At 34.7% G+C, this 27,755-nt stretch overlaps 1 protein-coding gene across 1 annotated transcript in view; it reads right to left on the bottom strand.

Moving 5' to 3' along the window:
- LOC116352270 (LIM/homeobox protein Lhx9-like) overlaps positions 1–13,762 on the bottom strand; it is a 34,251-nt gene extending 20,489 nt beyond the window's left edge. Inside the window, exon 1 of the mRNA XM_031784743.1 lies at positions 12,584–13,762. The gene's annotated coding sequence lies outside the window, so the exon portion shown is untranslated. The remainder of the gene's footprint in view (positions 1–12,583) is intronic.
- Positions 13,763–27,755: the final 13,993 nt, after the last annotated feature.

The raw sequence follows: 27,755 nt of genomic DNA, 5'->3' as shown, positions 1-27,755 counted from the left end.
TACGAACGCTCAGCCACATGCCAATTAGCGCTAACGAGACAATGCTTTCGAAGAGAGAAAACTAAAGGTACGACCAAAAATATTCTAGCTATCGAATAATGGTGTTAAATACGAAAATCGAATGGAAAAGGCTAGTGTGCCGTTTCGGTATCGTGTTTCATTTCTCTTGTTCGAGTTCTGGTTTAACATTTTATACTATAAGCATAAACTGGGGAATGATTCGCCAGCGACTATTTTTTTTTTAATTCACTTTTTTCTGGTTGGAAAGAGACCGTAGGCATTTTATCAAATTGCAATAGTTTCCCTTTGTTTGCGATAAAATTTACAAAGTTTTGTCCACACAATAGCATTTGGGCATTCTTGAACATTGAACAAGTAAAAAAGAAGAAGAAGAAGAAGACTATAACATTAAATAATTTATTCTCTTTTGAAACACATGCCTAATGAGAACAGGGATAACGAGAAGTTAAAGAAAAATCTCCATTGAGCAATTTAAAATTGCCCGAAACGAAAGTTTGCCGACATCGAAAGTGTAAAGGTGTATACATTGGAGCAAAATATGCACAATATTAAATTAAAAACTTAACTACAATAAATTTGCTTAAAATGTATTAAACGATGGAAATCCCTGTCAAAAAACACTCTTTCGACTGTTTACCGACGCCGGAAGAGAATATCGGAATTTGAGCTGTTTGTAATTAAAATTGATATGTTGAGGCAATGTACTGGCAACGAGCGAAAAAAAAAGATTGGATAATTGATTAAAACGGGCTCGGTGTAGCGTTCATCTGGTTGAACATTTTTTTCCCATTAATTAGGTGTGGTACGGTTGGTTCATTTTTATTGGAAAGTACGACCAAAAAAACACGAGCACAAAACCAAAATCAAGAAAAACAAATGACGAACCGAATAAATTGTTTGATGCCAGTGCAGAAAAGTGTTAGTTAGTTGGTGATACAGTTATGACCTGTTTGAATAACAGTCACACATTTTCAACGCTATATATACGCGATTACAACCAGCAGACGTATAGTAAATCAAAACGGAATATATAAATTTTGTTCACATGGAATATTTCATGTCAACGACAATGAATGATTTTCTTTTGTCGGGATAAGTTTTGGTTTATGGCAAATCCTTAGCAAACTGCATTTATAAAACTGATACATTCAAAAACGATTTAATATTACACTTTGCATCGTGTGTACAGTATAAACACGTTTCTGCATGGTTTTGTCGTTGAAATACAACTGTGTTTGTGCTGTTTGTATACATTGGTGTACATTCACGTTGGTACAATGTGGATGGCATTCCAAGTCTTGGTCTCTGTTTGTAAATCTGTTCGTAAGCATTTGTATGCTCTTATTTTCAGTTGCTAGTTGCTGACTGCATGTGATCACCGAGTTATATGGAAGCAAAACGCATTCTCCAAGCAATTCATCATTCCCAATACACATGCCATGGCACAAACAACATGAACAATTTGCAGACGGTAACATTAATCCGACAATGTACTAACCCACTTGCAAATTAAAGCATAATTACATGATTGAATATTACATATACACATATTCAACGGTATTTTCAGCCCAAATGTACACACACACACAAAATCGTACGAAACAGAGGCAAAGACAATTTGCTGGATATTTGATAAAACAGAAATAAATGAAAATGACACAATGAAACGAAATTTCCACAAGACATATAATGATACCAATTTCTGTCTGTCTCTGCTATTTTGGTGCTGGTGATTTTTTTTTCGCCCATCTCCCTTTTTCGCCAAATTTTGTAGACATATTTCACATTTAATATGGTTTGCTACGCGCTACATATGCTTTCAAAAAATATTTTAATGATTTGTTTTTGTCCTCATGCCAATTCATAAAATTCAACAATGCTCTTGCAAAAAAAATGAATAAACACTTTCATCGTTTATGAATGCAATGTGTTTGGCTTGAAAAAAAGGGATCTAAACGTTTGCTAAATGTGTCAAATTCTTAAGTTTAACATTCAAAAAGATAAACAACGATGCAAATGAAATGAAAATGGCATGAATGACAGGAGCAGAGGAAAAATGTTTCGAAAATCTGTATGAAATCATTAAATGAACCAATTATCGGTTTAATGCTCCATTACACCGAGAAACACTGTGCGAATGAGAGTACCCTTGAAAGTAATTTAATTGAAAACCATTTTTCTGTCTGTCATCGGACAATATTTGAAATTATCCAAATGTAGCACTCTTTAATTTGGGTTTTTGTTCTATCGTAATCAATACAAGTGTTAATCTGAAGCAATAAAACTGTGTTGTAAAGTTTAATTGATGCTAGAAATTTTTGAAAATACACGCATAGAACTGTCAGTACAACTGCCGCCAAAATTATACGTAAATGATATGTAGAATCATACTGAAACCATTACAATGCTAGCAAAATACACAATAATGACATAAGTGTCCTCTATTGTTGGAGCCTATTATTTTCTATATTGGCTATATTGTAATGGTTTCAGTGTGATTTTATAATCATACTATTTACGTATAATACTGACGGCAATTGTACTGACAGTTCTCTCAGTGTGAAGCTGCTGTTGATTTCAAAAATACTTGAACAGCAAGAGTTGGAGTTTTTGGTGAATTATTAAAGCTAGTTCTTTTGGCAAGTATATGTAATTTAAGCACTTCGTTCATCACGCATAATATTCTAGAAGCACATACCTCACACTCATTCAGTCAATTAGAATTGCGAGTGTGTGCATGTGATGAAGAGAGATTGAGGAAAACCCAACTAAACAGCAATGTGATGCAACCGCAATAAAACTTCATCTAAACTCATAAATTTATTTCGCCTCCGAGTGCTATGCGGCCCCAGTAGCATGCAAATGAATATGAGACGACCAAATGCATGCCACACTAATGACTACTGTAACGTTGATTGCTTTGGTTGCTTGGGTTGGAAATGCAGCGTACGATATCAACCCAACATTTTGATAATAAACGAACTGCAACCTTACTGCATTCACATACAGAGAGAGAGAGAGAAAAAAAAGTGTATAAACTATTGGCCTGTTCGCCAAACTTTCGTGAACTTCATTTTGTTTCCCTTGAACGATTTTAATTTTCGATCCGTTACACTCATTCCTGAAGTCAAATTTATTCAATTTACATCGTTTGAAAACCGGAATCATAAATATTCGGGCTGAAAAAAACACAAACACACACACACACACGAGATGTTGCAGAGTGAGTTACTTTGAAAAATTGCCAAAAAATAACAACAAATTGATTATATAAAGGAAGAAAAGTCTCAAAATGCATTAATGCTGGAAATGTTCGATAGGAAATATTTTATGCAAACGAATTCTATCCAAATTTCATAGACATACAATAATATAATAAGCACAACGCACACATTCCAAACTATAATGTACGTCGAACAATTTTGTGGTGAAATTTTCCAGTCGCACCAACAACGATTTGTAGCAATGGTAGAGTGGACCAAAAGCAAAACAATAATAAAAAAAATCAATGAAGAAATTGGTTTTGAAAGAAAGTTTCGCAATGTTAAATGATGGAGAAAATAACAAGCGGAAACAAACAAACAAAGACATGGCCGAATGAAGCGCACTACATACAATCATTTTGCAAAGCGTAGCACCATCACATCGATTGCATCAGTGATTGCCAGCAGGAGAAAACCAACAGCATCACTTAAATGGTGTGTACTCGAAAGTAGTAATAATTTGAAACATAGATGAATATTAGACGAACCATAAATTTTGAAGAGAATGAAAAAAAGCATCGAGTGTATGCAGCATCTCATTACGGCCAAAAATATACGAATCATTGTGGCACATAAATAGCCGCAAACTGAACACTTGCACAATGAATGTGTGCATGCGCGTAAACGCTCGCCCATCTCCGGTATATTTCTATCACAGCCGAAAATCGTAACGGTCAAAAGCTACAACCAAAATAAATTTTGACCATAAATTAAACGGTATTTCTTTCCTATTGGATGGTGTCCGAAAATTTAGCATCAAACATACATCCAAGAACATACAAAATAAAAGAAGGAAAAAATGAATCTAAAGTTTCAACGTAAATAAAAACCGAATATTGCCACGAAGTGCTTTTTTGTTGATATTTATTGTATCACTTTATGATATCCATTGCATCCCATTCATTCAAAAGTTGCATTCATTTATTTTTCGGTTTCCATTACATTGAGACCTAAACAGCCGGTGTATATTTGTATGAGATTGGAGACTTTTTTTTGCGAATCTCGCTAATGAGCGCCATCTGATTTTAGTGTGAATTAGATGCAAAAACTGAATTTAATTCTGTAGCATTGAAATGAAAAAGTGAAAAAACAACAACAATAGCACGGCCACACAGAGCTGTACATCTATGCGTGCTGATGCATACATACACATATACGCTTTCTTCATTCTTTCATTCCATTGCTATACGTATCTCACTGGTCAACAGATCTATGTAGCCATGTTACTGTTGTTGTTTTTTTTCTCTTTTTCGATTCAATTCATTGTAACTAAATTGAGTTCAACTATGGAATACAAGATGGCACAGATGAGGGGAATTCGCATTTTGTCTCTTCATAGGCTTAGCCGGTTGGACCTAAATTAATTTGTCGTTTTTGATCCCCTGTCTCTTTATCGCTTTCGTTCGTTCTGATCTCTCTTTTAAAAAAATCTCATTTTTATTCCTGCCATTCGTTTGATTTACTCACTTTTGGATAATGACGAAAAACCATAGATATAGAGTGCAATTTAAGTTTAGCCTTTTAACTTTCTAAATGCAACCATTAATTACGTACATTTGTGTGATTTAGTGCAAAACAACAATTTAATGAATTTTTTGAAGAATTTTCATATGCATCAAAAGTTGCCAGCAGAAAATTAAAATTAGATGACGAAAAAAAAGAAACGAAACTCCACACTTAATGATTGTTTTCAATGCGAGAGCGAGAGGAAAATCAAGATAATAAATGAATGCAAAGTCAAAATTTATGTGGTTGCAAACATGACAAAGATGCTTCTAAGCAACTATTAAACTTAAAATATGCAATTAAGCACGGATCCGAAAGAGAGAAAAAGAGATAGAAAGGGGGCGGGGAGGTGGAGAAAGTGCTACATCAAAATCCGTTGAATAAGTTCTTGTGTCACTTGAATTATTAAGTTCGTTGTGCCAACTCAAAACATATATCAGCACTTAAATAATTCTTCCATTTTCTGCAGCCATTCAGTCCTTTTGCTTTGTAGTAAATGGAAAAAAAGGGAGATAGACATTTTACCAAATGACATACATGAATAGGTATTTATATATATTTCATTCTCTTTGTATATGTCTGTCTGTTTGTTCACTTACTCCAAATGCCTGTGCTTGGAATTAAACTGTAAAATCGTTCATTTCGTTCGAATTCTCACACCACTAAAATACACTTCAAAAATCCATTTTACGAACTTTTCTAATTGTTACTTGTTTTCAATGAAACTTGAAATTTAATGATCCAATTATACAATGTGAGACATTTGCATTTTGAGCACGATGCCACATAAATTTTTGGCCTCTTATTGAAATACTTTTTAATTTGGTTTTCTGTCCATTCGGCCAATTGGTAAATTTGCAATCAAACAAAATCGAGATTGTGGTAAATCTGATCGATCAGTAAGAGGCACATTCACATGCATTAAATGTCTTACCGAAAAACCAAAGAATTTCATATTAATAGTTTGAAAACCAGACCAAAAATGCACGCACGCACTTCCCATTGTTTTGTAGCGAATCAACAATGACTTTATTCGCAAAATATGTGAACGTGTGTCGGCGATGTGAATCGAATCTTTGAATGTTATTAAAATGCCGCTATTGTTGGTTGTTGATGATGGGACAATGTCAGCATAGTTTTGCACAAGCGCTTGTATGTGTGAAGTATGGTCGCCTATGGTATTCTGTTGCCCGTACATCAATTAAAGTGGCTTGCTTGTTTCATACTGTCCCCTTTGGAAAATATTTTTGTGTATGTATTTGAGATTTTTGGTTGGTGTTGTTGTCGTCCGTTTCTCGATTACGGGACGCGTGCAAATGATTTTAATTAAAAACCCCACATCGGTGCAACAGCAAAACCCGTCCAAAAGACAAACGTGAAGACTAAAATTGCGAAAAAACGAACGGGACAACGATGCTGAGAGAACAGTGAATAAACACTTACACACACAATCACAAAAAAAAAAATTAATTATACAGAAAATGGGAGAAAAGTCGACAAGTTTAAGTTAAATTATCTTCTTTTCCCCTTTGCTTCAGGGAATTATTTTTTTTAAAGGTAGACCGTGTTGTAGATGGATTCGTTGTTGGTAAAATGCTTGCAATACGCGCGCACACCATAAGCCACAAAGTTTTTGGTTTCTTCTTAAATTATTGAGAATTGCACGTATTCAATCTAATGAATTCATTATTTTCATCGTTAATCATCTTTCGTATGAGAGCGATAGAATGGAATAAAAGAACACCATGAAGCAACCAAAAATGATGAAAATGAACAAAAGCGAAAAAAGAAGAAGAAAGAAAACTATTTTAAAATTAGTTTTCGAGATGATGATCAGATTCGATTTACAGCGAAAATGTGGCGAATCAATGCTAGATGGCATAAGAGTGATAGTTTCAACACATTTGGCACTCGAATTCCTCAACATTCGCGTCAAATTTCTGGCACCACATACACACACATATATATATTAACACGCGAAACAAGCTGCAAAAGTCGCTGCACAAACAATACAAATCTAAACTACGTGTACAATTCAAATCAATTAAATAGTGACAAGAAATATCAATTAAGCGCTCTAATGCAATGCGACTAACTCGAGTGAAACTTTGCGCGAGAACAAAAATATCAGAGCAGCGTGCTCTGTTTTCTCTCTTTATTTCTCTTCTCTTTTTTTTGTCGTTCGACAAAAGACTTTATGTTGTCGTTTTTGTCGAAGTATACAACTGCTGCTATTGATATTGTGTTCGTTATTTTTGCTGTCGTTTGACGCATTTTCCGTACAAAGATTGGTACGCGTAAATGTGTTCATTGTGCAGATTTAAATTGCAACAATGATATCCAAGCATTGCCTAGCAAAACGAGAGTATTTTGATCAAATCATTGAGCGAGTGAGCCTGAGCGCGCCCGCGCTAAACGATCTCTTTGTATAGACGGATGCATTTCACTTAGACAGCGCATATTAAATCGGCGTTTATTGAATATTTGTGTCAATAAGCTTTATGCTTTATGGCCGACTGAAAAAAGCCGTACAGCTCAACTCGGCTCTGTTCTGTTTGTTTTTTTTTTTTATTCTCTTTCAATATTTCAATCATTTTCACCTTTCCTCCTGCCTACCGTTGGTATCGTACGCTAACTATCGTTTCTGCAAAATACAATGGTGCATTCAGTCGACTTATGGAACGGCAAAAGGGGCGGCAGAGGTCGATAAGGAAATTATACTTATTTCATACGTTTTATATACATGAGAGCGCGAAGGTTGTTCGACAAAATGTGTGCCATTTTTTTTTCTTCACTTTTTCCCAATTGATCTTGTTGGCACGCGTGACAGAACACGAAAAACAAGATGAGCAAGACAACGACGGTGATGGCAACAAAATAAGAGAAAAACGAAACACATTGCTGGAGCCAAATAATTTGATTTGCTTTTAGTGGTATTGAAAAGAGCACTTTCCCAATTGGTTTTATTCTGACGATAACAGTGATAGCGCAAATGGATGATGTGAGCCAACGAATGTATCGGATACACATACACTCTTTCCACTTTTTTTCTATTTTCTCGCTTCAATTTCTTGCATTGCATACAATCGACATTTTTATTTTCTTTGTAGATGTTTGTGTTGCTTCGTGAGTGTGTTTTAATATTTGTTTATTTATTATAAGTGTCTTAATCGGTCAAAAGGAGCAAATATGGATTTTATGCATATATTCTTCCCAACTATTCCACTATCAATATCAATTGCCAACGAAAGACTTGACACACGATTATTTTCATGCTCAATTTCCTTAAAATATATCGTTTACATGTTTGATTGTTTTTTTTAAGTATAATTCTTGCATGAGCTCTTTCTGTCAATGTGTATTAAAGTGTCCTTATTATGCGTTATAGTAATTTCATAGATAAATGGAAATAAATGTAAACGCCTTGTATTTATTTGTATATGTTAAAACGAAAGTGTTTAAAGGAAATCTTCAATGGCTGTTGAATAGGAAATGACCTAAGGGACGAATAATTCGTTTTGTTAATTGAAAGAAATTTTATAAAAGTGATTTGCAACTGAGCTTGAAGTGAAATGATGAACGAAAAACAACATAAATTCTACAATGAATGGACCTTTGGCTTCTTTGACTCTGACACTAGAACCAAGCATTTTGTGCTTTTCATATACCATGGAAAGTACTTATTAGATTGTTGGCTTCGGGCAACTGGTAAAATGTTCAACATCCATTTTCTCGATTTATAGCTTCCAAACTTTCTAATGAATTAATTTCTCAATAATGAACCAAAACGCACTGATCACATTTCGATGTCGTTCACATATTTTTTTTTTCTTTCGTTTTTTCATTTAACTTGTAGCACGCGACCTTCCTACCATCATCATCATCATCATCGAATTATGGCTGTGTACGACATTCTTTCGTGTGCGACGTCTTCGTTCGACGCAACATGGAAAGAGGGAAAAACAACTCCCCAAAAGATTGCTCGCATTTACGTAAAACAGTAAATACATTTATGTTTCGTTGTCTGTTCCATTTCACTTTTACTCGCTTGTTGTTTAGTTTTTCGATCCTTTTAAATGTGAAATCGGTGTTTCGTTGCCATTTGGCGATGAATGTGCACATTTCGACCGCTGGCCTATACCTTTTAATGTTATTTATTTTCCTGTAAGCGTTGATGTCGCATCTTCAGCACATTCCATTTTTCTCCGGAACATTGTTTTCTGCATGATGTCAAGATTCGTTTTTTTGTCTTTTTTTTTATTCATTCGTTTGACATGGAGTGGTAAAAAGAACGGCATGTTTATTTATGTTTAGAATTTTATTAAATTTGTTTGTTTTTCTTCATTACATTGATGGGACTTTTTGCATTGTGAATTAATTCGATGTAAAATAGCCCAATTTGATGAAATCCTTTAGCGTTAATCACGCATCTATTTAAAATTCAGAGAGAAAAAAACCAAAATCCAAGAGCAGTCCACTTCAACGACAAAATAAATGCCAAACATGGGTGAGTCTACATTTTCGATTCGTGCGATGTATATCTTTGCATATTTTGCGGTGAATACGGTGCACTGAGCAATCTGATTGTCATTGCCAATGTTGAGATGAGTCTTTATAGGTAATAGCAAATGTGGTATTTACCGCGCACTCTTTTGCTATTATGTGTGTGTGTATATATATTTTTTGTTTCCGTCGACTGCATATTTCTATTCGTCTCGTGTTTTTCCCTCTATCTACCAACGTTGTCTTTTTGTCGGGATAAAATTGCGAAAGTATTCTGGCAGAAAATTGAGAGTGGCGCGCAAGTGTATATTGCTTACACTTAAATAAATCCAATAACAAGTGGCATTTTAATGCTGTTGTAATGTTCTCTCCCCTAGAAGTTCTTTTTTTTATGCTATGTGTTGTTTTCTTTTGCCGCTACTTTAAATCGCGTTATTTGCCATATAGTATGTTCATGTTTCGTGCACCCAACCGCACACTGTGTTTATGCATCTGTCTTACTCGCTCTGGCTCATGTATTCATCTTAATAGCACGTACGAATGCGGCAAAAGCCAGCAAAGTCCACATTAAATACATGAGTTCGTTGATTGATTTCACCATTTATTTGTATATTCTATCCAATTCGATTCACTCGCTCCCGCTCTATCTCCTATCTATCTTTCCATTCGTCTGCATTCTTTGCACAACCACCACCGCCATCACCACCACACATATTGTTCATTTTCCGATTATTATTATCTACAACTTTAATATACAATGTTCCAGTGCACAGGGAGAAAGAGAGTGAAAGATGTGCGGGTGAGCTGGAGCAAGCGACCGAAAGATACATTCGAAACGAATGAAGGAGCATTTCTCGTAGTCGCTTGCTTGCTCGTTTGCTTGCAGCCACTTTTCTTGATTTCTTTTTAACAAAAATCTCCTTTACTTTGCTTTCCATTCGGCGAGCACATAAAACACCGAACGTTATGTCTTTGCGCGCGTAAATAAAACATCGCATATAATATGTTTCTCTGTTGTATTTATTTGTGTGTTTTTCCCTTATCTTTTATCGTAATTTAATTGAATGTGCGCGCGCTGTGCGTATATATGCGTATATAAGATAAAATATCAATTAATAAATTGTATTTTGAGCGAAATTGTTTAATTTTCGGAAACGAAACGAAACGAAACAAGGCTGCCATTATATTCACGATGAATATTTTTTTTTGGTTTTGTTTTATATGGCGCAAAGTATTTTAACGTATGTATTTGTTTGCTATGTGCATTTTTGTTATTCGTCTATTCGTTTCTTTTTTGCACGGTTTTATATCATTTTGTTTCGATGCGGCTTTTGGTGTGCATGAATCGAGAGAATTGGAAAGCGTTGCTATTCGGGTAAAAAATTAATCTTTCCATTCCTACTTTCTTTTTCCTACTTTTCTTTTTCATCATCGTCATCATCATCCATTCATAGTATGCGGGGTAATCCATAATTCAGTGGTGTTTTACTGTTGATCGCACCAGCTACGCTCATGCCAATCATAAGTTTATGAGCGGCCGTCATTCTCAAAGACATGTACAAACGTAACCGAATTAAGGCTCTCAACGAATTGTGCACAATTTGATATTGTTTGTTTGTGATGGTTTGGGTTTCGTTCTCCATGTTTTTGTTGTTGTTTGCTTGATTTCCATGCATCCGCCGTTTATATTTAACGCATGTGGAAATTTTCGCGTTTGCAGATTTCACTTCACAATTTTACTCATTAGGTTATAATTGTTCATTTAGAAGAACAAACAGCTCAGCACTTTTTCCCTTTTTTGCAAACTCGACTCTCGCACTTCTCGCCATTTTATAGCCCATGTATGAGGTAAAAAATGTACACTCACACACACACATACAAAAATACACGCACATCAACTCATAACTTTTTCGTCATAATTGGCGACTGTACGGTCTGAATGATGTAATGTAATTGATCTGATATATGAAATAAGTAAAACTTTGCACAGACGGTTTTTGCAACAATCAAAAACAGGTTACTTGAATGTATAAAATAGCAACAGCACAAGCAAAACCAACAACAATACGATCACAAAAATGTGCATATCTCAGGAGACTATAAATGTGACTTGAACGGGCAAAATATAAAAAGAAAAATGTAAGCAAGAGAGACGGAGATATAGACTCTTCAAAAAGATACATACATCCACCGATGGTGAACAAGTCGAGATTCTGAGAAAAAGACGAGATGTGATGGAACAAATGAATTGTTATTAAATAAATATGATGACTATCATGCGGTAGTTGAATAGGACTGTTCATAAAATTCAATCAAAATTGTGTGCCGCGCGCACGCTACCCACAATGTAAATACAATTTTCTCCTCTCATTCTCTACGCTCTTTCGCTTGCACTGTATGCTTTTTATTCCTGCACAGTTTACTCTTTGCAGTCGGCACCGAGCTGCTCTATATTTGTGTATATTCTGTACTTAATTGTTCCCTTCATTTTACTCATAGCCATCAGTCTGTTCGTCAGCTGCTTTGACTATTCCTCGTTGCGGTGTGTGTTTGGGTTTGTGTGTGTATGTGTTTTTTTTTTATCGTTTGTGTAATTAAAAAAAATAATGTAATTAAAAAACTAAATGCAGCAAGTAAAATAGCTCGAGAGAACGTATTGTGATACGAGTTTTATAAACGAGCGCGCGTGAGGGTTTTATTTTAAATATTTAATTTATTAAAATTACTTTCACATTGAATTGCCTTTTATTATGCAGATAAATTGAGCGGTATTAGCTGAACAATATTGCGGCTTTATTTGGATCGCTTCTTGTTAGTTTTTCTTCTATTAATAAATATTAAATAAGAGCATGTGCTCCTCAGCGTGGCCAGCCGTTCTAATTACCAGCCAAAAATTGCATTGAATTTTTGTTTATTTGATACATTTTCAACATTTCGTATTGTCATCGTTTCAATTAAAATATTATTGTTTATCTTTCCTTTCCGTTTGGATTTTCATTTTGAAACATATATGAAGCTGCTTTATGATGCACAAGAGCTGAACTGACAGACGAAAATAAGAGGTTGAAGTGCTGAATCTAATTGAAATTTAGTCAAGTTTCTTTTAATTTAAATTTATAAGCAAAAATTTCCTCTACTTTGCCTTTGATATTAAAGTAATAAACAGAATAGTTTTGAGTATTCATCAAAATATCCACCATTCGGATTAAATTTCATTCGTTTATTTTACACCATGAAGGACGGAAGGTAATAAATACAAATATTTTGTATGTATTGCTTTTTTTAATTACCTAAATTGGAGTGGACAGCAAAGTCGTCAGTGAGTGCGCTTCCGGTTTGTTGGATGCTGAGCACAGTACTTGAAAATGTCACGTTTTATTGTTTATATTGTAATCTCGAAAGCAGTTTTTTTGCCTGTGTTGATATTCATGGGACCGGGTGCTCTTTGGGTTTTATACTATGTAATTTAGTTCACTTTGTACACAAACACAAACACACACAGTGTCATTCACAATGATTTTACAAAACAATTTCCTTTTTTCTCTCAACTGCTAATACGTTAAGTGTTGATTTTTTTTTTGTTACGATAAGTTATTTGTGTGTAATACACCCGAATTGAGTTTCAATTATGTTGTTATTTACTTGTACATAAGAATCAATTTCCAACTTCTGGCGCGTCTTGCGGATAAGTCTTCAAAATGATAAATAATTAAACGTTATATTAATTTGTATAAAATTGCTTCGCACTGTTCACTTTCTGCTTCTGTCACTTTCTCTCTTTTACTCTCTCTCTCTCTCGTCCACTCTCTTTCTTATTCTATGTCATTTTGCAGAAAAATTACTGTTTGTAGCGCGAAACGTTTACTTTAACGAAAAATACAAAATCATATTTACATGTACATCAATTTTTCACTTGTTTTAAACTTTTTGACTTACGAATGTATGTGAAATTGTGAAGTAAATAGATTTGTATATACATTTAGATGTAATTAAAATGCAGCAATCAAAAATAAATTGGTTAGTTTATGGTATACGTGATTCGGATATTAGTTCTAGTACGTAACATTTGAATATATATGAATTGAAATTGAAAATGTTTCGAGAGTGCATCACATTGAAACTGTTACCCGTTCAACGTTCATATTCAAACTGTTTGGGATGTTGTTAAAACAGCAAAATGTTTCATTCGTATGGTTGGTGTGCGTCGTCATAATTTTCAATTCTGTGGCGAATTGAATGGAAATTCAACACGAGCGGTGTGTCGCTCGTGCGACAGAAAGACAATTTTCCGTATAGCTTGCTATTGCACCTATATTGCCAACGAACGTTTATATCCGGCTCGGTATACACTTGCTCGCCCATTCGTTCGTTCTGTCGTTTCGTTCGTATGCTTGTTCGTCTTTACCGTGTGCACAATCACACTGTACATAGATGTTGCATGTGGAGAAATGAAGCAGCCCCGACACTTTGTTGTGTAGTACACCAATTTCCGCGTGCTTTATACTATATGTCCTGTTGGTTGTGCGTACTATTGGCGTATTATGTACACGCTATGTTTCTCTCTCTATCTATCTCTCTGTGTGTGTATGCTATATGGTGGCGTGCAGCCGATTCTTCCATTTTCGCAATCTCAAAATTACGGCTACTAACACCACTCAATCAGTTGAAGCTCATGAGCTCTAATGTTGTTGCTCTTGTCTATGTCAATTCATATTCATTCAATTTTCCTTTGTTGCAGCCGTTATCGTTTCACTTTTCGGTGATTGCTGAACGGTGTGGAGCAAGCGGATACACAGACCAAACACAAAACAAAAAAGAATGGGCAAAGAATCTTTAAGTCAGCGAATATCAAATGGTTTCATGCAAACATTCATCGAATTTAATGTGTTGTTTTGTATGCATAATATTATTTAGTTGTGATGCTTTAAAGAGTTTATATTTTTCTAGTAATAACGCATCTATTTTTCTCCTGTCCATGGTGCTGGCAGCAAAGAGGGCGATTCACACATACATGCATATCAGACACAGACACCAACATACACATCGAATGTGTCAAGTGATATGACCATTTTGCCGTAAATTTAGCACGCAACCCTCTTGCCTTACAATCAAATACAATGCAGCGCATGTACTACGACAAAACGATGTGTGATATTCGTACTGATTTTTTGATTGTATTATGGCCACATAAAAATTTCGGTTGATGATTTCGGACGATGATTTTTATGCGTAAAACTCATTGCGTCTTATCGTAATTGCGTTCGACCCGTTGTTTGATATGAAATCATGAGACAGGGGTACACAGCAATATTGTACTATATATTGTATATTTATATCGTTGGTCGCTTGCAGTCGATTCTATAACACTTATTGGAGAGCATGAGCACCAACACCAACACCGACATCACCATCATTCAAATGAGAGGAACAGAAGAGGATTTTTATTATCATCGGTTATTAATGGCATGCGGATATGTACGAGTTGGTGGAGTATCGGAAATGCGAATGTGTAAATATTGAAATGAAAATTAATTTAATGGAATATTGTAAATGGCTTTGCCAAATAAATGCGGTAACATTTACTCAAGTATTGTTTGTTCAATCGAATTGAATTCAATTACAGTTCGAAACTCGAAATGATGATGATGATGAATTTACTCGGTTTTCATCACTTTATGCTCAAATTCAAAATCAAAGAATTCTCTAAGCAATATCATACGGATTTCAATTAAACAGAACAGCCGACGCTTCTCCGAATTCAATCAATTAACATACGAACAGAAGATGTATGCACATCATACCGATCTCTATCAACTGTTGAGTGTGTTGAATAGCGCGTAATGAATTTTATATATGCATTATATTTATATATCTATATATATATAAAAGCCATGTATTTACATATTGGGCACTTTATTGGGCATTAATAATCGAGTCCGTTGACAGTGTGGCTATAATGAGACGATTGAATGTGATGCGATATGGTGCAAACTGTATTTGTTGCCTGTTTCGTGTGCAACACACTCATATATACAAGACATCGACAATGAGGGGTTGATTGGATGCGGCACCAAAGAATCGCCGTCGTCGTCGTTGTCAGCAGCAGCAGCATGAGCAACAATATGAGCCACCATCAGAATGTTTGGCGTTCGCTCTATTTAGTAAATAAATTTTATTATAACTTGTACATACATAAAAAAAGAAAATCACAAATTCTCCATTTAAATTGGTTTGGTGCAAGAAGGAGAACGGGTACAGGCAATGGAAACGGGTACATCATGTGTTTCACTCAACTCTCAACGACTCATAGCTTCACTCCATGTATTGTGTTTTCAACGAATGTTCAGGGCCCAAAATAATGCCTTCCACAAGAGTTATTTCATTTCTTTCATTGGTTTTTATTTCATTCGGGTAATAGAATCGACAAAATTATTTCGTTACATACCTTCTGACCAGGAGTCCGAGGTTTTTGATTACTCCCTCCTGGCGATATGTTACCTCCTCGCAGGTGAACACCTCTTCTTTCGATCTGTTGCGGTTTTCCCCTCGCAATCGATTTTGACCCTAGTCTTTTCAATTTTTATTATTTTTATACTATTTTTTGCTTATCCCTCACGTTGTTTCACAATTACCCTTCTCAGAGAAGGCTCCTTTTAAATCTTCAAGTATGATTGACTGGAATCATAACAAACAAACAAAATTTCACTTTATTTAATTGAAAACAAACAAATCTACAGAAAAATCACCAAAATGATTTGATAAATTTTATGCGCACTTCGTTTAGTTTAGCCACTGTGCCGTATAGCCATATATGGTGCATGATTGTACGCATATTCCGCATTAAAATAAACAAACATAAGACCAAGTCAGGCAAGAGCAATAGACTAGTGACAGTATAAGTAAGTAAAATGATAATCATATTATACATCTATCATATATTATATGTACGTTGTACGCTTTATGTGTATATATACAAATAAACGGTGTGTCAGTGTTTGGTCCGAATTCGAATGTTCAAATTTTCCAATTTTCTACCAAATGAACATTATGCACAATATTTGTTATTCGTTTAAAGTATGGCATGTGACCGTGCTGAACGGTGCTGAAGAAATGCTGTCGCGTATTTGAAAATTTACGTCAACAGACGCAATGATATTGTGCTTTCTCCGAGAAAATTGGAAACACGCGATCCACAAAAAGTATTAGCGAATAAAAAAAAATGCTTTTAAAATTCACAAAAATACAGCCATTCACATGAGTCATTCTGAGAATTGCAAGGAGAATCGTATATTTATTATGATAATTGGATTTTGAGGATATTCCACAATGATCCATCCAATGGCGGATGAAAAAGTATTTAAAGCTTTTATAATTGTTCGATTGGTAAAATGTGTGTTATTTCAATTATATGGCCATGGTGTAACCAAGAGCAAATATTGAATAGACTTTTGGGTCAGTATTTAAAATGTTTTTATGAAATATACATGGACCCAATCGTACATAAGATGCATTGGCTTCTTGACATTTCGACACGTACATGTGCATAGTTGAGTACCGTCAATCGATTCTAACAACAAGGACCGATAAAGCAATGACAGAAAAATGAATGAAAACTCATAATGGTCATGCTCAGTACTTTTAAAGCGATGTATATACACCATTGCATTAATTAATTGATTATAGATTCAATGAAGGAATTTTGATTAGCTAAATTAGTGTGGGGAGCAGACATTTTCAAAACTGTTTGTTGTACATTAGTTTTAGTTTGGTCAAAGGTTATTAATGGTAAACACATATATCTATATTCGTTCACATTTCTGTCATCATATCGATGTTATTTGGTCTGTTTCTGGCATCCTCTGGCAAGAGCTGTCACCACGCCATGATTGCCTTTCTTTTTTTCGATTATCACTAATGCGAGCACGTTGCAAATCTGCGCGGTCTTGCTCGTCATTATTTTTAATTCATCAAGTACACATGCCTCGATATGCGTACAATCGCTGATAAAGTGCTTCTATATGCATCAATCCATTCCCATTTGCCGTTCTCGAACTCGTTTGGTTTTGGAAATTCGTTAATAATATGTACCGACATTGTACTCTCATAATCATGGAATGAACGTCTCCACCGTTTTGTCGTTGTTATTATTTGTATGCTCGTTTCACGGAACGAATCTTCAATTTTAAACTGCACATTTCAGCAGATAATAAATACGTAACGAGTGGACGACCAACTAAAAATAAAATTGCACTGAGAGCGGATAAAATTGCGAAGAAAAAGTACCGTGGTAAACTGTAGCAATTGTTGAAGTTATAATAAAGCGCAAAGATAATGAGAAAAAAAAGTTTTCAGTCAACATGTTTCCGTTTGGAATATTATTTATGAAATTGAAGCACATGCGCAAATAAATATACGGCCATAGATCACAAATATTGGTGATGGCCTGCGAATGGCAATGCTCTTCCATTCCATATATGAATGGGTCAGAATAAACATCTGATTTGTACGCAGAGTCTATATAAGTGGAACACAGAGTTTTTTTTACACAGAATTGTGGTTGTATTACATCAAATAAACTATGTAAAAAAAACTCTGTGTTCCACTTTTATAGACTCAGCGTACAAGTTCGATTTTTATTCTGACCCATTCATATGTATATACGTTTATGGTACTCAATTCGGGATTGTTGATATCATTTTCAAAGCAAATTGCTTCGGTTGACGAGCGCAATGAGTCGTTTAACTCGATTCTTTTTTGAATAACACGTTTGTGTGAGTGTATCACGTGAACGATATCTGTAGTCCACTGTACGCGTGCCACATCACCACCATTCAAATTTCGTTTGATAATTTTCCTTTCCATCCGTTGCCTTCATGCTCGATTTTAATTAATTTTTTTTTTTTCATTGTTTATTCATTATAAGCAATGGAATTTATTTTATTTTCCAAGTTTAGGTAGAAAAAATAACGTTAATAACCAAAATTTGAAAATCGTCAGGTATTGAGTCTTAATGACATGAAATTGTTTTTTTTTTTTTTTTTTTTTTTTGCTTTTGCTGCAATGAACATTTTGCACTAAACGATCTGAATCGAATCAATTCAAATGGAATTTTCCTTTGATTTTACCATTCTGTATAGGCACTTTTTGCCATTAACCCTGCGCTGTGCGCTTCGATGGTCGATATGTGTTGCGTTTGACTTTATCAATACAATGCACACAATTGAATTTCTGAATACTTTTATGCGGTTTATTATTTTCAATTTTTCCATTTCCTCTGCATTTTCATAGGTTATTGGTGTTGTACGCGATACCGTGCGTTCGCTGCATACAAGTGCCAGTTTCATCTTTGTTGTTTGCCGTGTGCACCGTTTCATATAACCATCAATCGTTGTCATTGTTGACTGCTCTCGCCACTCCAATGAAATGTAAGTTTTTCTGTATTCAATTCACTCTTCGTCATTTGGGTTTCGCTGTGAGCAGCAGCAGCAGCAGCAGCAGCAGCAGCAGCAGCAGCAGCAGCAACAGCAACAGCAACAGCAACAGCAACAGCAAAGTGTGTTGTGCATATGGCAGTGCTTTGTATGTGGCTTTGGCGTGGTGCAATTTATCCATCATTGTTCTCTCGTTTTGGCTTCGTGCTACCATTGACTGTGTTTGCTTGTTTCGGATAAATAAGCAGCAATAAATGCGTAATTATCGTAATTGGTTTCTTCATGCTTTTCATTGATTTTCTCTTCCAACCCCTACTCCATATCTCATCCTATAGACTTTTCTTACTCTCCCATACTCACACCTGCTTTCTCTCACTATTCACTGCCTTTATACAGACAATTTCTTTGACCTCTCCGCTATCCAAGCTTTTCGTGTAGCATTTGCCGCTTCCTTTGATTCGGTTATTTGCTATTTTCCATGCTCTTCCAATGTATGAACGAAACGAAAAAAAAAAATTACGCTTGTTGTGTATTTTAATTTTGCAACGGATGTTGTTAAACAAAACTTTTAATTTAGTTTCAAGGCATTGTGTTCGCATTTCGATTTTGACCTGAAACTTTTCAACCAACACAATTAAAAACCGGTGCCGTAATAACGTAATGACCAGTTTCTAACTCAAACTATTGCCTGTTATAAAAGATTATATTATTGGAGAAACGATTTACGCTTCGGGCCATTTCAGAACACGTGCACAATGACTTTGATGCAAAATACTGTAGTTTTGCTTATTTGGCAATAGGCAACAAAAAAAGGCCAAGAAAGAAGGAGAGACCGAAAAAAATGAATGGATCGGAGAAAAATGAAGAAAGAAAGAGAAAATGTGAGGGTAAAAACAATTGGCCCGTTTTGCCAACTACTGCATAAAAACAGTTCGAGTGACTTATATGGTTGGGTTTGCAATTGCAAATGAGATCGTTTGAATTGAACTAAACTGACGCTTTTCGAATAATTCTGAGCAAGCAAATAAGTGCAATAAAACATATAAGCAAAGAGAATGGATTAAAGTTGTGATTTGAAGGTGAAAATTGGAATAAGGTGCTTGAATTGCTCATGAAGTGCAGGTGTCTTATTGCAATCAAGAACCGATTCTCACTCTCTCGACCATACAACACGTACACTTACACTGGAAGAGAGGGGTGGGGGTGGAGTAGAGAAATTTCCTATCTCTAAGGCTAAATGCAAAACTTTATATTCAATGGATTTTTCAACTGAATAACGCGCCAACGAAAGAAAAAACCCTTTTTGTCTGCTTTAAGAGACATTGCATCGGAGTGGCCCCAGACACATACTGCCTCCAAAAATGCTGATGATGATGATATATTTGGTACGGTTTAAAATCTTTTATACTCCATAAACAGCAACAAATAGTTTTAAATAAATTTATATATCCACTGACTATTGAATTCGATGGAGAATTGCCGCTCTCTCCCTCTCTCTCTCTCTCTCTGTACCCCACTCGGCAGAATAATCTACGAATATAGCTGGCAAACTCTGTGAATCATCGAACGAATCACCGAAATCTGTTTGCGAAATTCATTGTAATATATTATCCCGTTGAGTGTTCGAGTGTTTGGAGACACAAAAATCAAAGAACAAAACAGCAATAACAACAATAGCGGCAGCAACAGCAACAGAAATCGAGCAAAAGAAGAGACAAAAAAAAGTATGCAGCAGAACAAATGCAAGAGCCCTGTTGTGAACACTCACATAGCATAAATGTCTAAATAACAAAATGAGCACGGTAAAAACATCAGCAGAAACAGAAGCAACAGCAGCAAACATCAATATTTTTATGGAACTGCATGGACCGCTCTATCAGTTTTCCACTTAAAAGTAGTTTTTTCGCTCACTTCTTTCCATTTAAATCAATATGAATATGTAAGTGAGCGTTAAAGTTCGTATATTCGATATGTCTTGCTGTTGTGCTTTACTGTCGCTGTTGCTGTCGCTGCTGCTGCTGCTGTGTGTGCATTTTTTTTTCTTCTTTATCGAGCTCGTCACGCTGAATATGAATCTGCACTAAATATATTCACTATCAGTTAGAAAATTGTTTTAGAGCACCGAATGTCAGTGTGAGAGTAAAGGAGAGAGAGGGAGAGAGATAATGTAAAAAAAAAACAAGTGGAAAAAGTGTATATCATCTGCACTCGCCTTTTCTCCTGTGTCTCTCTCTTCAGTTACTTTGTTACATATAACTATCAATAATTACGAATGGAAAAAAATGTATACACTTACGAGACATGATATATCCTTTCTCTCGTGTCCTTTTGCCATGTGCCAAAAAGTAGCATCCATACGAAATGTATGTGTGAATACGAAAAAAAGAGACAGAAACATGGAGAGTGATACGAATGAAACTAACAAATATTCGCAAAGAGAGCAGAGCAAGTAAGCAAGTGAACGAGAGGGATAGAGAGAGCACGAGAGAAAGAGATAGGAAAAAAAACTTTTCAATTGAATTCCATTATACTTATTTGTTTTATTTGTTTCGATTGATAAATAAGTTTAAAGCAATGCATTACATTTTAATGGAAAAGTTCTGTTTTATCTAACAACCATGCCATGTCATACAGCAGCCATTGCTTTAGAGACAGAGAGCAAGTGTGTGTATCGAAATGGGCGAATGGAATGGGGATGCCTTGCGATTTCTATGTCTTTCTTGTTCGTAACCAGAGTAATACTAGATGAATATGTGTACATTGTGTGCATGCATTTTTACCTACACGGACCCGATTCCCGTAATATGATTGTATAGAATGAAATAATAATATATAATGCAGGGCTGTTTTGAATATGAATTCAGGCTATTCCTGGAAAATCGATGATGGCAAATTAGTATTTGTTTTGTTGCATCATCATAAAATGATTTCGATAATTTTGAGCATCCGAATGTGACGTTCCACACAACTCGATTTGATTTGCAATCCAACAACAACAATAACGTAGTGTTCATATTGACGATGCAATGATGTCCAACAGCAGGACCCTGACTACAACAACAAATTTCTTTCGCCGATTGCTGACATTAACAATATATGCATGCATAGATATAAACTGTTCAATGCTCTTATCTACGCTGCGTATGCTATATGCATTGATGATAATGGATTTCACATTTGTTCTGTGTAGAATAGGGTGCCACGAAATAGATTTGGTTGGCTTTTTTATGCACTTTTTCTCACTCAAAAATTTATCATTTACATGTATCCATTTCGAATCATGATTTGTATCAAATGTAAAATATGAAAAGCTCTAATAGCATTTTCACCTCATTGGATTGGGTCTCTTGGCATTGACGGTGGTTCGGTGTTTGGCTCGATCGCAAAATCGTTTACTCAATACCATAAACAAAACGGTTCAAAATTGGCTGCCAAATACCGTCACCATCTTGTGACACATGAAAAAGAAATTGAAAACTTCTTCTTTTGATTGACCATATCGTTGAGCTTTCTATTTGCATCATTAAGTCACTTTGTTATCACTTAAGTCACTTTGTTGTCACGCGAGCATTGAAAATTCGGTCATTTGTTTTGCACACTGTCGATGCGCACAATCAACACACTCGAACACATAAATGAGATTCGCATTTAATATTTATGGTAACGACCTCATTGAATTTATTCCTCATTTCAAAAACATCAAAATTAACACTATATCATAATTTTTATTATATAAATTGTGTTTGTATGGAAAACAAAAACAACGTCAAGATTGGGTCTATTTGATGTTATTGATGATCAGTAATAAAAAATAATTATTTTTAAATGTGACCGATTTGAATTTTCCGAAGAAAAAAGAGAATATAAGCCAGATTAATCAGTTACTTCAACTATTGAAATTATATATTCGTGAATATTTTTTGTCGTCCTGTTGTTTTCATCGGAAAATGTATATGCAAATTCCAAAAAATGTGAATTTCTTCGTTTCTAGTGAGAAACGTAAAACGTTTTCACTGTTTGATTCATCGGGAAGCACTTTTATTTCTACCTTTGGCACGTATAAGATTGGGTGTCAAGAGACTGGTGGGTAATGGGCCCGACAGTAAAAGCAAATACAATCTCGTACACACACGCTCACGAACAAATTGGAGGGCCAACGAAGGAAAGAAAACTTTCGAAATGCGAATCATATTACACATTTTATAGTAGTATATATTGTCGTGTTACCGTCTTATGCCGAATTTAAATGCCACATATATTGATGTATATGTAAGCAGTAGTTTTGTGTGTTGAGCGGCTTCGGTGTGGTAGCATAATGCATTCAAAGAGAATTACAAAAATCTCTACATACGATGGCAATTGATAGAGATCGACGACAACGGCAAAGGCAGCAACGTCACACAACCACCGAACAACAAACACTCCGCATGAAAGATGTTTGTATTTTCTAATGTACGCTATATAATTTGTTAGTTGCGTTTTGTCTTCTGTGTGTGTACGATTCGGTGTTGTTGGGTTTGTTCATTTTCTATTCACTGTGTTTGTTGCCGATTTTTTTTTGGCGTTCGATCGTCGCGTTGTCGTCGCCGTCGTTGTTCGTCGACGTTATTTCTTATATGCAATTTTCCGACTTTTTTTTCGTTGTATTTTCACCCATCCCAAATCAGCGCTATCCCAAAAGCATTCAATTTCTTATTTGACTTACTTGAATTTCACTGAAATGAGTGCGATATATGAAATTGGTCAAGGGATTTGTTTTGAATTTGTTTTATCAAGTCTGATCTTTTCTTCGCACTTTCTTCTTTCCTCTTTCGCCGTTGTTTGTTTCTACATATGATGTACACGCATATATATACTGTATCCGATGGATGTGATTTTTTGTGTTGGTCGTCATTGTTGTTGCTATTTTGCTGCATTTCTATCATCATCGTTTGCACCGCTCTACTTTCTCTCCTACATTGCAAAAATTCAATTGAAGAACGGATATGGACATTTGAAAATGGTTACATTTTTTGCACTCTCTCTTTTGTTGCTTTCGAATTGTTCGGATTTCTTTTGTGCGTCGTTTATTGATTTGGAGTGTCGACAGTTAAGCGTTCTGATTTGGAAAACTTCTTCTTTTTTCCTTACAAATGTCGGGTCGAAAATTGGCTTTCAACTTCCTAATTTTTGATGGATAGTTCACCGTTGATGTTTTTTTCTTTGTGATTTTTCATTGGCTTACAACCAACCAAGATTTTATACTCGACTTGATTTAATTTTGGTTTCACATTTTATTTTGTTCTTCTCCTTTTTCTTTTTGATTATTGTTCGCATCTACATGAAAATAGATTTAATTATTAAAATGCGTGAGTGATAAATTCAATTAATAGATTTAATGCAAGAACCATTAATAATGCCTTAAATATTTATTCGTTTTACAGTTTTATTGCATTGCATAAAATCCGTTGATTGAAAGTGGAAAGTTAAAATGTGTACAATCTCTTGATATTTTAACAACGTTTGTGTCAATAAAAAAAACGATTACAACTTTTTAATATTAAAAGAAAAAACTTTGATCGTTACCTTTACGAATGTGGTGCGGTGCGGTGGCACTCATTTGCGCATTCTTCTTGTGCACGTTTCAATCCAGTGTGCAGCACACTAATCACATTTACTGACTGCATGCCTGCTTTGAAAAGCTACAACTATTCTTCATGACAAACAAAAACATAAGACACGCATTAATGGCTGTATTGATTTAACCATCCGTTACGTTAAGCGCAATAATAACAGCTCAAAATCAAAATTAATTTAATTACCTGTCAGCTGCATTGGCTATAAATGAACGGCATCATGCAAATCACTTCACTTACCTTTTGTTCCGTGCAAAGCATATAAAATCTGAAAAAAAATAAACTTTTCTACTCTCGGTCTTGTGTGCACACTGCACACAGTACACGCAGTAAAACGTTTTGAAGCTGCACGCTTTGGTGATTGATTTTTGTTGTTGTTGTTGCTGTTTTTGATACTGATGTTGCATTTCCATTTTTGCGTAAGAAATATCCGAAACGATTATGAAACGGTGAAAAGGAAAGCACAAAAGTTACAAAACAATAAAAGTTGCAATGCTACAACTACATATTGCCATTTCTAACTAACAGAATATTTACCGATTAAGCAAATGCAATTCCATTACACATAAACTTATCGTGATATTTTACGGAAATTGAAGAAATGCTTCGTACACTATACATAACCAACATGTAGTGTACTGTATATGTATGTCTTCCTTTTTTGCATTTACCATTATAAAATTCGTTAAATCACCCCATTTTGAGTTTGAATCATCAGGCGCATACGTTTGGTTTACTAAGATAAATTGTTCCATAAACCAAAAACTTTAATATGAATTCAACCGGCGAACGGAAACTTTGGCAAATGTCAATGTTCGGTTGGAAGTTGAATGCTCGATTGCTACCATTTTCACTATAATAATCAACTGAATAAGCATTTTTCACGATCTCGACTGAAGCCGATGAATTTTGATCATTTTTGCAGGCCACCGGATGTTTTTTGTTATCTAGATCTCGATTTATTTTATATTTTGGATTTGGGTCGAACGCATTTGATCCAATGAGTTTAAAGTATTATAATCAGTCATAATTTTTTTGTTTCAAGAGCTTAATCCCATTGTTTTGATCAACATAAACCTACCGAATTCCATACTATTTACATGCGACAGGCGTGATTGTTTTAATTTTAAAATGAATGCATTAAGCAAATTTCAACTGTAAATTAAATGCATTTAGAGTTTGGGCAATTGTGCATAAGCGAAATCAATTTTCCATGTTTAAAAGCAAACACACCAAATCGTTTTCGTGTTATTGCTACTTAAATGGAATTCAATTTAAAGTATAGGTATTTGATGTTTGATTATACTTAAAATACTTTAATCTATCGACAGCAAAACGATTGTTATGCAATTTCACATTTTCATCGAACAATATGCGATTGAACGCCAATCGATGATTTCAAGTAAAACAAAATCAATAGTGGATTACGAACAACGTATATTATACGGTGTATAGTTTATATCGAAAATGTGGTTTAGATGAGCGCTGCAGCACTCATACGGTCTTTACCACAATCAGAAATATAATTTCTTCAAGTAAGCAAGCAGTTTGAAAAAAAAACAGTGCTTTCATGAATTCCAAATTGTAAAATGTTTTCCTTAGGTTCGTATCTATTTCAAAAAGTAAAAGAGGGCGTTAATGGTGCATCATTCTTTCTGGTAGGGATGAAATTTGTTCAAAATTACATATTGAAGTAAACGATTTTAATCTATAAATTATTAATAAACAAAATTATATATTTTCGTTTGAAATGAATACATTTTTTTGTTCGTTGTTTAATTTAAAGGCAAAATAATGGTATAAAATCGTATTTGAGATGTTAAATCAGAGTTTACAAAAGTCTGTGCATTTCCATATTTGCCAACCATTCGTCCGACCAGCCTGAGCGCAACATATTTCAGGAAGCGCATTTAAAATTGCAATAAAAACAAGTAAATTAGATATAAATGATAAATTATTAATATTAAAACATATTGCGACAGTAATTAGTGCCAGGTGTACAACTGGTACTCAACAATTTATACATATTTGAATAAAGTTTTATCACAAAAAAATGGAAATGTTTATTTATTCTGCTTTTATTAATTATGATTTGAGGCAACGATGCTTTTGTGAATACGATGCAAACAAAAAAGTGATGTATCATACAAGCTAGCGGTCGGTAATTATCATTAGCAATTTTCCAAAAGTTTTTTTTTTTAACAATTTTCTCTTAACTCATGGCATAGCTGTCCACGAACGTTGGTTCGTTCGTAGAAAATGTTCGAATTGTTGACGTTTCTCAATGTAAAGAAATTTTGCGACCATAAATATAAATCGGAAAATTTTAAATTGATTTTTCCCGCTTTTCCGATTGGAAATCGTGAAGAATCAGCAAAATGTTGACTGTCGCAGGGGGCCACAACACCCGAGTGATGATAAGCCGCTAACCCAATGGTTAAAATGTGCGTAAGTTCACAGGTGCTGTGTGAAAATAAAAGAAAACAGTATACAAAACACAAAATGCACGCAATGGCTACTATGCGTACGCATGTTCCTTAATACTGTTCTCGTTCTCGTTTAACGCAGTTTCGTGCAGTTCCACAACTCCACGTCAGTCCAAATTTTTACCATTTGAGTAATCCATGGATGACGAACAATCCGAACATTTCATTTTCTACGAACGAACGGTTCGTGAACAGCTATGACTCCCGCTCACATTATAGTTTTACAATAGTTTGGTATGCTTTTCATGATTTTAATCTCAAACATATTTCCGTTCTGGTAATAACGTCGAGTTTTAAACTGTGAAGCAGTTTCTGATTTTTGTGGACTTTTTCATTACATTATAATTACGTATTTATATGGGAAATTAAAAAAAATATATTATTTATTTATTTATTTCACCGCCAAATGCTGGCTGAACTTAGGTGTTTTAACAATTTTAGGATTTCACAATCAAAGCAATAAGTTAAATATGAGTAATTAATTTGAGTTTTGATTTAAATAAGATAGGTAGGTGAATAAATAAGTAGTATATAGGATTTCTCAATATAAGGGATAGTAGATTCTATTTAATATCATTGTCAGGCACTTTCATCACTTAGTTTACATTGCAGTTAAAGGAGTTTCAATTTAAAAAAAAAAAACTATATATATATTCTAATTAAGAAAATACTTTAATAATTAAATCCAAAAAAAAATAATGCAATAAATTTCTCTGTATTACGTTTGAAGGATTTTTTATATTACATGTAGGTCAATGAATCGGTCTTATGTACAGGTAATTACAATTATATGTCTATGGAAAGCAATTTTTACTTACTTCTGACACTCTTTCATTGTTCCTTCGAATGTGTCAGGCAGTAAAATCCACAAGTGTTGGTTGATAAGAGTGTATCATCATAAAAAGTGAAATATAAAATGTATATACCAAA

This window comes from Contarinia nasturtii, unplaced genomic scaffold (genome assembly GCF_009176525.2).
Source record: "Contarinia nasturtii isolate CC-2019 unplaced genomic scaffold, AAFC_CNas_1.1 Cnas_scaffold_187, whole genome shotgun sequence".
In the NCBI taxonomy this organism is placed as follows: domain Eukaryota; kingdom Metazoa; phylum Arthropoda; class Insecta; order Diptera; family Cecidomyiidae; genus Contarinia; species Contarinia nasturtii.
This window is presented reverse-complemented; position numbering and strand designations above follow the sequence as displayed.